Genomic DNA, 13461 nt, shown 5'->3' with positions numbered 1-13461 from the left:
TAAACAATAACTGTGTTTAAAAACTTAAGTTTTTTTAATTCAAAAAGTTAAAATCTAATAATATGTTGACAAATAACTATTTCTATGCGTGGTTTCAGGTACTCAAATAAAACAAATAGAAAAAGAAGTCATGAAGTTTAAAAATCCTACAATCATTAAAATAGTTTAAATCGTTTAAAATTAAAAATGGCTTTTTTGGAAATAAACTTAAATAGGAATAGTAAATTGAAAAAGCCTTTGTTTTTAACCTTCTTTTATTAATTCCATAACATTTTTGACTACTTATTTTTTTTATTTAATAAATTTTATTGAAAATCTCCTAGTTACTGGACAAATAAAATTTGTTATTAACATCAAATAAAGTTTAAGATTCATTACCAAACTTAACAGTACAAAAGAATACACTAAAAACTTACAATTTAAAAAATACATTTCAAAATGCTTCCTCATTGTTCGATCCTCACTTATCACGCTGGTTTGGTTGACAAGTAGATTTATTTAAAATTAAAATGGGATGAAGATAGTCTTCCTCTTTCAGTTTTAAAGACCGGACAGGATTGAAATTTAGAAAAACAAAAATAAAAATGGTTAGAATTATCAAAAAAATCAGTCTCAGTCTTATACATACGTTTTAGAGAGATATTTTGTTTATTAAGAAAAAAAATAAATTCTTATTCAAATAGAATCTATTATTCTGATTCTGTTTGAATAAGAATTGAAAGTGTTTGTTTATTAATAAACGAAAGATTTCTTCAAAGCGTTTGTATAAGACTGAGATTGGTTTTTTTGATGGTTCTAACCATTTTTTATTTTTGTAGATTTATTTAATTAAGCTAAAATCAATGTTTTTTGTAGTTTTAAGATTTCTTTAAAAACTCTCAACTTATAAGTAATGAGAATAACATCTTTAAATCATATTCAATAGTTTTATTCGTAAAGATAATATGATAGTTATGGTAATAATCATGACTCAACATTTTACTTAAATTGTTTGGCAGTAAAATTAAAAAATGAAAATTAATGTTTTACTACAATACATGATTTATTTAATTTTTATAACTAAGCAAGCAGTTCATAGCAACTTCATATTCCTTAAATTTTCAAAGCTTAATGTTATAAATTCTTTTTTTTTGTCGCTCATCAAGTATAAAAGTGTTTTATTTTTTATTTGCAAGCTTTTAAGACTTTTCAAAAAACAATTCTTATTTTTTATTCAGTCAACATACCTGGTTTGAAAACTAAATAAATCAGCAAAAAAAAAAAGAGTTACACTTAATATTAAAAACAAAATAAAAGTTTGCGAGACGACAAAAAATAATATGTCTAATCTCTTATAATGAGCCAGTATAACATAGGCAGGTTGAATTTGAAAGATATTTTGAGAAGTGATGGGAAGTTTGAAGTCGAAATGGAGGAGCTAAGACTGTCTAGAGCAAGAAAGAAGCCACAGCTCATCTGATTCTGGGATTTTCTGCTATGAAACGAGAAAGCTCTGTCGAACAAACCTTCATTTTTTTGTTTAACAATTAAGATATTACTTAAGATGATTACGGCGTAATTAATTTAATTTTAAACATAGTTAAAGTTTTACTTTTTTTATTCTTCGTATGTTCTAATAGTTTTTTTTTTGTTAAAAATTATGAAAACTAAGTTAAGTAACTGAATAATACGTGTCTGTTTGTTCAATGCATTTCATATTATGGAATCGGTAGTTTATTTAATAAAAAAATATAATGTTTGTAGTAACCCTGCCAAAAGCTAATTCGACCAAGATTAAAAAAAAAAAACTTGCCATGATGACCGGATAAGTGACTAAGCACTTATAAGTAAAACATATTTGGAAACAATTGGTAAAAATTTAGTTGAAAGTAACTAAGTTTGACAGTTAATAAAGTTTGATGGTCGGTACTGAAAATGTTAAAAAGCACTGCTTTTTTTACTTGAGAATGAAATTACCAGCTAAAAACAAACCAAAATTTATACGCTTCATCGCTGAGTTACCATAGTCACAGTTACCATAAGTAGCTATAAAGCTATAAATCTTGGTAAAAAAATTGCTTTTCTGGAAGGTGGTAATAAATTAGCTTTTAGCCCTTAAATAATTGCGATAAGTGATTTTACACTATAAGCTTATGGAAAAAAATATTGCCGTTTTAATAAAAAAATTGCCTTTTGAATAAATTTAACCCCCTTTTAAAAAACTTTTTTTAGTTTCTGATGACTCTAACACTTAGCTCATCTAGTAATAGCTTTTTGCTCTAAAGTAACCTTTTATAAAGAGTAAAACAGCATAAATAACTAGTAAAATGAAATTAATGTATGATAATGAAATTTTTTGTCAAAATGAGTTTTAAATTAACTTAAGTTTTAGCTTTAAATTTTGTTTACAAACTCTTGTTGAATGATAAAAGTAAAATTATAACAATCAGTTCTTTCCTTAGAAAAATTTTTAGAAGTCTAATTAAAAACTGTCATAAAAAAGGTTAAGTTAATAATAATCTTGTTTGTTAGTTTAAGCTATTTAAAATAATTTCATTGTTCGAATAAAATAAGGAGTAGAGTTTGAGGCTGATGGTTATTCACCATATAGAAAAAAAATCAAACAGCTCAATTCATAGTATATTAGTTAAAAAATGTCTATTCCTTTTGATAGAAAATATTTATTATTTCATTTTATACATATTATATCTTAAAAATTAACTTTATAAACTTCAAACTAAAATTTCTTGAATATTGGTCTATAAGTAAACATAAGCAATGTGAAAAAGTAATTTTTTTAACTCTTTTTTGGAGTTAGACATTTTGTTACGTTTTTCATTTAATTTACTTAAATTAAAACAAACTTTATGCTGGTTGGACATGTTAATTGTTTTATTCAAAAAAACAAGTTTACAAATCAATAAAACAGTTAAGCAAATATTTGAAATTTTTACCTACATACATATACAAAACTTTTCTAGACAATATTTAAAATACATGGTGCTCTTAAGTATTATGATTACACTAAATATTTTATTGTAGTGAATTTACCAATTCTTTCCTTTTATTTATTTTTGAGTTATTTATTGCATTTTTTTGGTTGCTCTTGTAGAAAAGTAAAATTTAAATGATGTAAAAATCAAAATCTAGGGTAGGAGACAGTGTGGGTGGGGCCCATGGTAGACTATAGTTTCCATGGTCAATGTTGGCAGTAATGGGTTAAAAAAGTGCTTACCATTGTTTTTATTGTATGTATAAATAGTTGTTAAGTTTTTTATTTATTTTTTACTTAATATTGTTTTTAAATTTAGCTCAAAATATTAGTCACAAGCAAATGGTGTGCAGCCCATGACTGAAAGGTCCTTCTGCACACCAATCCATCGACCTTAGTTGTGAGCTTCACATGTTTTCTTTTTTTAATGAATTTTAAGTAATAAATTGAAAATGTGCTTTTTCTCTGGTTGCTAATGGACTTATATTCAAGACAAAATTCGTATGAAGTTTGTGAAGTTGAATTTTTGGTAGATAAATTAGTTTAAGATTATAAAATATTAACTGTTTTAAAAGGATAGTCTTTAAAAAATATTTTTATTAAAAAAATAGAAAGGATCTGTTTTGATACAGAAGTGGTAAATTTGTTTTTTAAATTCAACCTGTAGATACAATATTGCACATTTTAGTTTTTATAATCAAAATTAAATGTGTTTAGTGTATACAAGGTTCTCTCTGGCCCAGATTTTTAAAATAACTAATCTCAAAAAATGTAGGAGAAGATAAATTTTTAGTGAAATAGCCTATTTTTGCAGTTTTAGTCTGCAACTCCTGTAAGGAACCTATTTTTACCTCTTACTTTGACTGGCTATATCTCAAAAATTATTTTGAATTTTTGAAAGCTGTAAAAAGCATTTTGTAGCTTAGTAAAAAGATAAAAAATAATATCAAATTGTGAAATAAAGTGTTTTATGATTATATGCCCTATGCCCTTAAAATATTTTCAAAAAAATTACAAAAATCACTTCTTGATTTTTAAATGTCATTTTGAAACATTTGCAACTGTTTTGTTCGGTTTGTTGTTTTATATGGTGATTTGAAAATATTGATTGAAACAATAGATTTAATTATTTTGCATAGTCTTGGACTAGTTGTTATATTTTTATATATACAATTTACTCGGATGATTTTTTAAATAGTTCCAGACTAAAAATGAGTTTGATCTGTTTTAGGAGGCTACTAACACTTTGTCATACTATATTGATTTTCTATATTTGTGCTCCTGCACTTAATTTTACACTGTTTTTTAAAATAATTTTCAATTTGATTATAAGAAACAACACATTTTATAAAATTTTCTCAAAAATTTTTAAAAGAAAACTTATTTAGTTCCCCATTTTACCTTGAATTTTAAACTAAAAATTTAAACAAGTTCTTTATAAAATGAACTATTATATACTGATAATATGTTTAAATATTTTTCATATTTTTGTTTAATAAAAAACCCATTGATATCAAGTAGCTGTATAGTATCTTTTCATTATTTTTTTACCTTCAGTTTAATTTTATACTTGAAAAAACAACTAAACTTGTACTTAAAAACTAAAATGTAGAACGAAATCAGATAACCAGGAAGAAAATTTTTTAAAATCACTGGCTACCCTGTTTAATATAAATATTTTAACAAGTGGTATGGAATGTACAACATACCCAACTAATGAATTATTATAGAAATTATGTAAAACATAAAGATAAACTTTTGACAGAGTGGTAAAAAAATCTAGAATCCTGAAAAAACCTTGAATATTCAAAACAAATTACTAGAAAACCTGTAATTGTTAACAATTTTTACATAGTAAGTAGTAAAATTTTGGTTTGACATAAAGAATCTCTCATAATTTTTTTTTAACACATTTGAAGTAGCTCAGTATCTTTTTAATGATGTTATACTACTTAACACAGTTTTTAACCTTAACTTTAGTTTAAAAATAGACTGTGTACTTTCAATATCTGGAAGAAATTTCTCAAAAACTAGTGACCCACTCATTTGTAGAATTAAATATTTTATACTTTAAAACCTATAATAATCATGATTAAATTAAATATAAATTTAAAGATTTTGTACTAACTACAGTGTTATTTTTTTTAGCTCATTTTAGTTGTAACATGATAACTGTACAAATAAGTGATCCTAGCTGGATTAAAAAGCAAAAGTTTTCCAATAAATGGAAAAGTAATCCAGAGTTTAAAAGTAATTTTAATTATTGACTATATTTAAATTTTATATACATATTCTACTTATTTTTCATCCTAGGTTGGATTTTACCGGATCCCACAAGCATTTATTTTTCAAAGTGTAAGTGCATGAAACGCCTTAGAGCAAAATCACATTGCTTAAAAACTCATGCAAAATCTGCCAAGCACTTAGCAAATGTTAGTTGATTAGATGATGTATCTAGATGTTATATAATTATTGTTCCACTTTGTACACCACTAAAAACATAATTAAATATTTAAATATCAGGAACACTTTTTGAAAAAAAATATTCATTAATTAATGTTTATCACTTATAAAAAAAAGTTTTTTTTTGTTAAATTTCTAATATAAAGTTTAAAGTGAAATTTTTTAACAAATTGTTACAATATTTTAATATTAAATTAACAATATATCTTTTTCATTAAGGCGTTAGAAAGCCCAGTTCTTAAATCACAAAAATTGACGTTTGCTGTTTTTTAAATACAAAAACTGTATACTTTAAATTTCTGTGTTGCAAGGAAAAAAAAAATGACCCAATTAAAAAAAATCATTATATACTTCAAGTTTCTGCTTAAAGAAATCTTAATACATCTGTAACAGGTTCCTTTTACTTCTTCAACATCAGTTACACAGTGTTCGCAAACATCTGTAATAGAAGCTAGAATTGCCATGCATCTTGCTATACATGAAAACATGGCAACTAGCACATGCCTGGTAAAGTGTTTAAAAAGTTGTTTAAGGCATGAGGACGTTCAGTCTGCACATCTTGCAAGAACAAAATGCACTGCGGTTGTGAAGAGCGTTCTCATGCCAATGTGCAAAAAACAACTGTTAGAAGATATTGGCTGTAGACCTTTTTCAATTTTTGTTGATGAAGCTACAGATAAGGCTGGTCGCAACAACTACTTTGGTTAGCTTTAAAAAATAAAAAATTATCTATATAGTTATTGATTTAAATCTGAGTTTATAAACTCTTTTTTATAATTTTCAACTTAACAAAAAATTTAAAACAGTCACCCGTTTTCAAATTATTTACCTCCTACTCCAAGGGTTAATGCTTGCTCCACGGGTCAATGTTGCCTATTTTGAAAATTCCTGGTTTAAAAAGTTTTTAGTCAAAAGTAAAAAATTAATGATTAAAATAATTTAGGTATTGCTATCAGATACATCAGCTTAAAAGAAAAAAGTCTAAAATCCACATTTTTATGTTTAAAAGATCTAGAAAATGGAACAGGGCGGGCAATGGCCCAAGCTGTTGAAGACGTTCTAAAAATTAATAGTCTAAGACTAGAAAATCTTATTGGCATATGTAAGTGTGACTGTTTGAATGTAAATTAATCTTACTATATCTTTGTCTGTTTATAAATTTTTTAAATAGTAATAAAACTTAATCTAAATGTCTAAGAGTAATATGTTAAACTTCTTATCTAAATATAGTTGTAACCTTGTGATATTAGCACTAAATTAATGAAAAAACACGTTATCAAACAATAGATATTATAATTATTATTAACTAAATTCAATGTTTTATAAAACCATGGTTTCTGTTTGCTTCATTTATATTAATATCAGGTTCAGACAGAGCGGCCTCCATGGTTGGAACACAAAATGGGCTGCATGCAATTTTGAAATCTAAATACAAACACCTGGTTCAAATAAATTGCTGCAACCATGGGATACAAAACGCCCTGATAGAAGTCAGCCCTGAACTTTTTGCCCTTAGAGGTGTTGTTTTATTATTATAAAATGTAAAACTTAAGCTGCTTAATTTTTCACAACTAAATATATTTTAAACACTTTAGAAAATTGTGTTATATATTTTTTGTTAAATTTAAACATAAATACATTTTAAAGCTATACATATAAATACTTTAATTTAATAATAGGTTCATGATCTGGTATCCAGTATATACAACTGGTTTTCCAGCTCACCACACAGGCGGGTTTTATATGAAAAAAATTACCAAAGGATACATGGAGGAATTCCCAAACGTCTCATATCTCCTGGGTCAACTCGCTGGCTCAGTATTTATGAGGCTAGCCAAAGATTGATTGAGTACTGGAGTGACCTTAAGTTGTTTTTTGAAGAGGTTTATAAATTTAACAAGGCTTTCAAACATTCAAGTTTTTTTTTTAATTTAAAACATTGTAATTAACTAAAAGTTTTAAACAGTTTTGTGAGACAGAAAGATGCTCCCAAGCAAATAGAATAGCCAGCTTACTAAATAATACAGAGGTATTTATCTACATTTCTTTTCTGCTGCTTATTCTACAAAAAGTAAGTGAATATTTAAAAACAATAAATATAATGCAGAGTTTATTTCAATATGTGTATTTTGAAGGTCAATAAGTGCAATAAAGTTCTTCAATCAGAAGAGATAGTTCCTTTGAGCCTTTATAGCCAGCTTGAGACATGCATAAGGGACCTTGAGTTTATTTATGTTGATCCTGCATCAGGTAAAACAAATAAATAAGTTTTGTAGTCATAGAGTACAGTTAAAAATGTTTTCATCTATGAACTTTTGTTTGAATAATATAAACCAAGACATAGCTCCATTTTTGCTAATTTTATATAAGGTTAGTAAAAAGTAGTTCTTTTTTTAAAATTCTTCTTTACTCCACCTTAAAAGTATTGTTGTTGACTTAAACAAACTTAGTTTTTAATAATTAACTAGGACTTGAAAGGCCAACTATAAGTCTAAGACAACCTGCAGAGCGAGAAATAACAAAATTAGGTGTAGTCCAGCAGAATAGAGTAGTTTGCATTTGTTGTTTTCTAAAATGAAGTATTTTATTGTTTTTCAACATTAACAGCTAATTACATTTAGGGTTAGCTCTAGATTCCCAGGTTTTTAAACCTATTTTAAGTTTAGTGTGCATATTATTTTACAAGCAAGTTTTAACAAAAATATTGTTTCTTAAGTATTTGAATATTAATAGATCAGATCTACTTGCAAGTTGTATGTTATGAGCCTCTTCAAAGAACTTAAAGCTCGTATTCCTAAGTGTTTGGACTTAATTAAAAGTATCTCAATACTAAATAAAGTGAGCATTTTTTAGTTTTTAATACAATTAAGCTGTAAATTATATTGATCTAAACTGTAAAAAATAGGTATTTAAGCTTCCTCGGCCTGATATTAGTCCATTGTTAAACAATGAAATAGTCAAGAATATGACTTCACAACAAGAGCGTGACATCATTGAAAATTAATGGTCCTTCTTGTCTGCTGAATTTCATGAAGCAACAGGTTGTCACTTATCATGTTTGTTTATTTTCTAGAGCATCATTGTTAATAAACTTAGTTAAATACTATAAATAGAATTATTAATTTAACTAGATACTCATTATGTTTTATTCCTATAAAAATATAATGAAACTACATTTTTTTTACTATGTACTAGTAGTTTAAGAAAGTATTAAATACTACTAGATGAAATAAGTGGAGTTAAATTTTGGCTGAAAGAGCTTGAAAGAGAAACAAGCTCTTACAAACACCTTGCCAAATTTGCCCTAAAGCTCTTTACATTACCACATTCAAATGCTGCAATTGAAAGATTGTTCAGCCAAATGGGAGTTGCAAAAAATCGTTTACAAAATCGCATGGATATTGAGTTGCTAAACTCAATTTTAATGATTAAGTAAGTTTCTTGATCAAAAATTGTTATACAAAGTTGTTATTAATTAAAATTGTATATGTTACTACAGAAGTGTAGTAAGATATAAAGGTACATGCTGCCACAACTTTATAATGAATGAAGATGATCTTAACAAAATTGGAACTTCTTCTATTTATGATCAACCACCACAATCCAATGAAAATGTTTATGAAATTGCTGTAGAGATGTCTAACCTTGAAGAAATTTATTTTGAACAGGTTAATTTTTTGTGATTTTTTTTTCAATATGTAGCTGATGTACATATTTTTTTTCAAATGATCTTTTCTAATTCTGTAGTTAAAGTTTTTTTCAATTTAATTTTTAATGATTGTGAAAACCAATAATAAAGTAGTTTTGCAATTAGAGTTAAAAAATCATTTGTTTGCAAGGCTATAAATGTTGTTAAAAAAAATTAACAAAGTTATTAAGCTAATTTTTGTAGTTACTCATATATAGATAGTTACAAGATAAACAGATAGTTAATAAAAACTTATTGTTTATTATTTACAAAGATTTGTTTAGTAACTACTTGAAATTCTTTTATTTATGTTCATATCTAATAATTTATTAGTCAAACATATAAACAATTATACTGAAAAATATTTATTACAAAGCTTGTATTTAATTTTTATTTAGATAAATAAATTTTTAATTTGTATATATTCCTGTGTTAAATCTGTTTTTACCATATATTAAACACTGACATTCGCTTGTCACATTACATGTGTATATATTAATTTACACTTTAACTACTTATACTTTATAATATTCTACTACTAAAGATAAATAAGCTGCCTTAATGTACTCAGAACGGATATCAAATATGTCAATATTCAGCTTCCCTGTTAAAGTTGTTTATGAATTGCATGTTGTTTTTGTTGTTCTACTTGTTTAAATTCTTTAAAAAAAAAAAAATTTTTTGAAAAAAAAATTAATTGATAAATCAAAAGCAAGCACGTTGATTTGAAACAAATGTTATGCTATGAAATGTTACAATTTGTTTAAGTTCTTAAAATATTTTTTTAAATTTGATTGTTACATCAAAAGCAAGCAGGTTTATATGAAATGAGTGTTGATAAAAGAGAAAAAAGCATGAAAGTTTTGTTTTAATTTTTATAACTGCATGCATATTTTTCAGCAGATATTTGTATAGTTTGATAAATTTCTAGATGCTTTTTCTAAGTAAAAGTTATAGAATATAATAAACATAACAATAAACTGTAGAGACATAAACAAAACCTATAGATAGTATGGACAAATTATATATGTAATTTATTTATTTTTACAAAATAATTGATGGGTTTTAAATATTACCGAAATACTAAAAGTTTTACTCTAATGCACCATGCTATAAGTAGCCAGCATTTAACAATTGGTAGTTTTAATTAATTTGAGCTAAAAACATTTCATAAAAATATAACTATTATGTAAAGTTATTTTTTGTACATTTGTAAAACTGCGTTAGTTGAATGCGCCTTCTGTAATATGGTGTTATTAACTATGAGTGTTCATTCGACATAAATGAAATTTTATTTATTAAAAGTTTATTAAATGTAAATCAAACCTCACCCTACAGAAACTTTGAAGTACTCTAAAAATATTTTTGTAACTTAATTATGTAACAGTGTTGTAATTGTTGCTTAATTTATAAACACAAAATTAATTAAACTTAGAATATAAAAACTAAATTCATAAAAGTAAATTAATTTAAATTAAATAAATTATAAGTATACTTGGAAAAAGAGCAAAGATCATTTTTTAAACTTACTGATTTTTTTTGGCCTCTAAGACTTTTTCACAAAAGTTATTGTAGTATGACTTTTTTAAATTTTTATAAAGAGAACTTGAGTAGATTTCTGAAATTATAATTACTATTAAGTTACAATCTATTATTTGTAGTGAAGGCTTAAAAACAAATCTACACCAGGCTCCCTCATCATTCACAATAGCTGTCATAAATGTTACAACTCAAGCTAAGATGATTGAGAAAATACTGGGCATAAACAGCTGCTTTCTTAAATGTTTGATGATAAAGTACGAGTTGCTCGTTTGAGGCGAACCGAGTGCACAGCTGTAATAAAACATGACTTTTGGCCCATGTGCAAGGATTACCCAAAAAGAAAACTGGAGATGACTTATAATTCCCTTTTTTGTTGACAAGGCTACTGTTAAGGCTGGCGAAATCAGCTATTTTGGTAAGCATCCAAAAGTTGTAACTATTTTTTACATACAAAACTTATTAACATTATGTAATATTGGTTCTGCTTGTAATGAGTTATTTTTTTAGATTTTAATTAAGTTCTTCTAGTTATTTAGTAGAAAGGTTTTAATTTTTTTTTTAGTTTTTCAGTTTTTAATTTCTAAATTTGTAATAATATTATATATAATTTTTATTTGTTTGTAATCATTTTGAAAATTATTTTTAGAGTCTATTTGTAATATGAATGGGTTTAACCAAGTAACAGTTTTTTTACAACAAAAGCTTGTTATTATAAATTGTAAATATACCCTAAATTAGAAAGCAGTAAAAGTTGTTTAAAGCAAATTAAGTAAAACAAGCTACAAAAATTATACATATAAATTGTAACGCTTTTCTTATGAAATAATTGTAGAAAATAGTCAATTCTAGTTCTGTTGATCATCTCGAACATTTAAACATTATTATAAAAATCTCTTTAATCACAAATTCAAAAATTATATGAATAAATTGTATATAGCTTGACTTTTATTTTTGACTTTAGTTGGTCTACTTGAATGCCCTTGTTCATGCTCTTTTCATAACAAGTATATATATCAGTGGCGTCGCGTGGTATTTTTTTAGGTGGTGCAGAATTTAAAAAAATATCAATTATTTTAATAAAAATATGTTTTTACTGTCAAGTTTGAAAACAACTGAACTTTTGCTACACCTGAAGATAAGCTTTGCTTTTAAGGGCATAGGGGGAATGAAACAATTTGATCTTATTTTATGTAGTTTTTACTAAGCTACAAGATGCTTTTTACAGATTTTAAAAATTCAGTATATGTTTTAAGATATAGCCGGTCAAAGTCAAAGGCAACAAAAGGTTCATAATGGGAGGCACAAACTAAAACAATGCTTAAAAAAATGTTTTACCCCCCCCCTTTATGCCCTTAACATCTACTTTAGAATTACTTTACTGAAATTACTTTGTACAGTTTTAATTTAACTACAAGTCATCTTTTATCAATATAAAAAATTCTTAAAATTTTTGAGATATGGTAATTCACAGTCAGAGGTACAAATGAATCCTTATTTTTATAATATAAACTTAAACAACAAATAAATCAAATCACTAAAATCATATCTTTTTTTTATAAGTTGGCCTCAAAATCTTTAGATGTTCCTTTTATAAAACAAAAAAAATTGCTAAATTAGATATTTAAAACACCAAGAAAAAAAAGTTATAACAAAAGTTTTTTTTTTGTCTATATAAAAATATATATTGATACTTTAAAATTGAAAACTCCTCTTCAACAAAAGTATAAAGTTTTAAAAAAATTAGGATGAAAAAGTTTAATTAAAAATTGTTTTAAAAATGATGGAGAATATAGGTTTTCAGTAAAATTGTATTTTTTGCTGTTTTGGTTTGCTCCTTGTATAATAAACCATTGTACTCTCTGGCTTTGACTGGTTGTAACTAAAAGTTTAATTGGAAATTTCAAGTTTATTAAAGAGTAACTATTAGCTTTCTGAAAAAGTTAAAATAAGAACAACATGTAAAAAAGTGCCTATACACCCTCCCTCCTTACTCCACACTAATTTGCACTTTTTTTTTTTACAAACATTAACATTTTTATTAACTTTTTTCTAATTTTAATGTTCTTTGTTGGAGGTTTAAAATTCAATTGTTTTTTAAGGGTATCTTTTCTTTATTTAATATTTATTTGTTTTTCATTTTGATGACAGTATTTTTCTCAGGAGCTCAACTTTTTTAAGTTTAGTTGTGAGGCTGTTGAACTTTTCAAGAATTTTAAAGATAATTTATAAATATGTAACCATTATAGAAGTAAAAGTTTGGTTAGTTAGTTTTCATGTGGCCATAAGGGTAAAACACTTATTTTTTAATTTTAAATAACCTTGTTATTTTCAGAGTAAAAATTAAAACTGCTATAGTCAGCCTGAATATTTTTCTAATTTGGTCTGTTTTAATTTATCTTGGGTCATCTTGAGTTTTTAACATTTCTAAGTTATCCTGATTATGAGGCAAGGCAACCATGTTTCAACAATTTTATCTAAAATTTTTGCTTTGTTTATGAAAAAATTAAACCAAAAGTTATATAAAGTAGAGGTAGAGTAAATTTTCCTTAAATTTTAAACTACTCTATGTAATCAAAGTTTCTAAATTAAGGCTATTTACTTTATTTAAATATGTGATTGTTTCAATAATACTATTTTTTATTTAATATAAATCTAAAATATTTTTCTGTAAGAGTGAACTAGAAGTTTATAATAAACTTCTTAATTCTTTTTTTCAGAACTTGAAATTTATTATTTATTATATTAACTTTATGATAACAATAATCAGTTATAGTTAAGTTTATGTATGCAGATTAAA

The sequence above is a fragment of the Thalia democratica genome, chromosome 1 (genome assembly GCF_965202585.1).
Source record: "Thalia democratica chromosome 1, ktThaDemo2.hap1.1, whole genome shotgun sequence".
Lineage (NCBI taxonomy): Eukaryota > Metazoa > Chordata > Thaliacea > Salpida > Salpidae > Thalia > Thalia democratica.
This window is presented reverse-complemented; position numbering follows the sequence as displayed.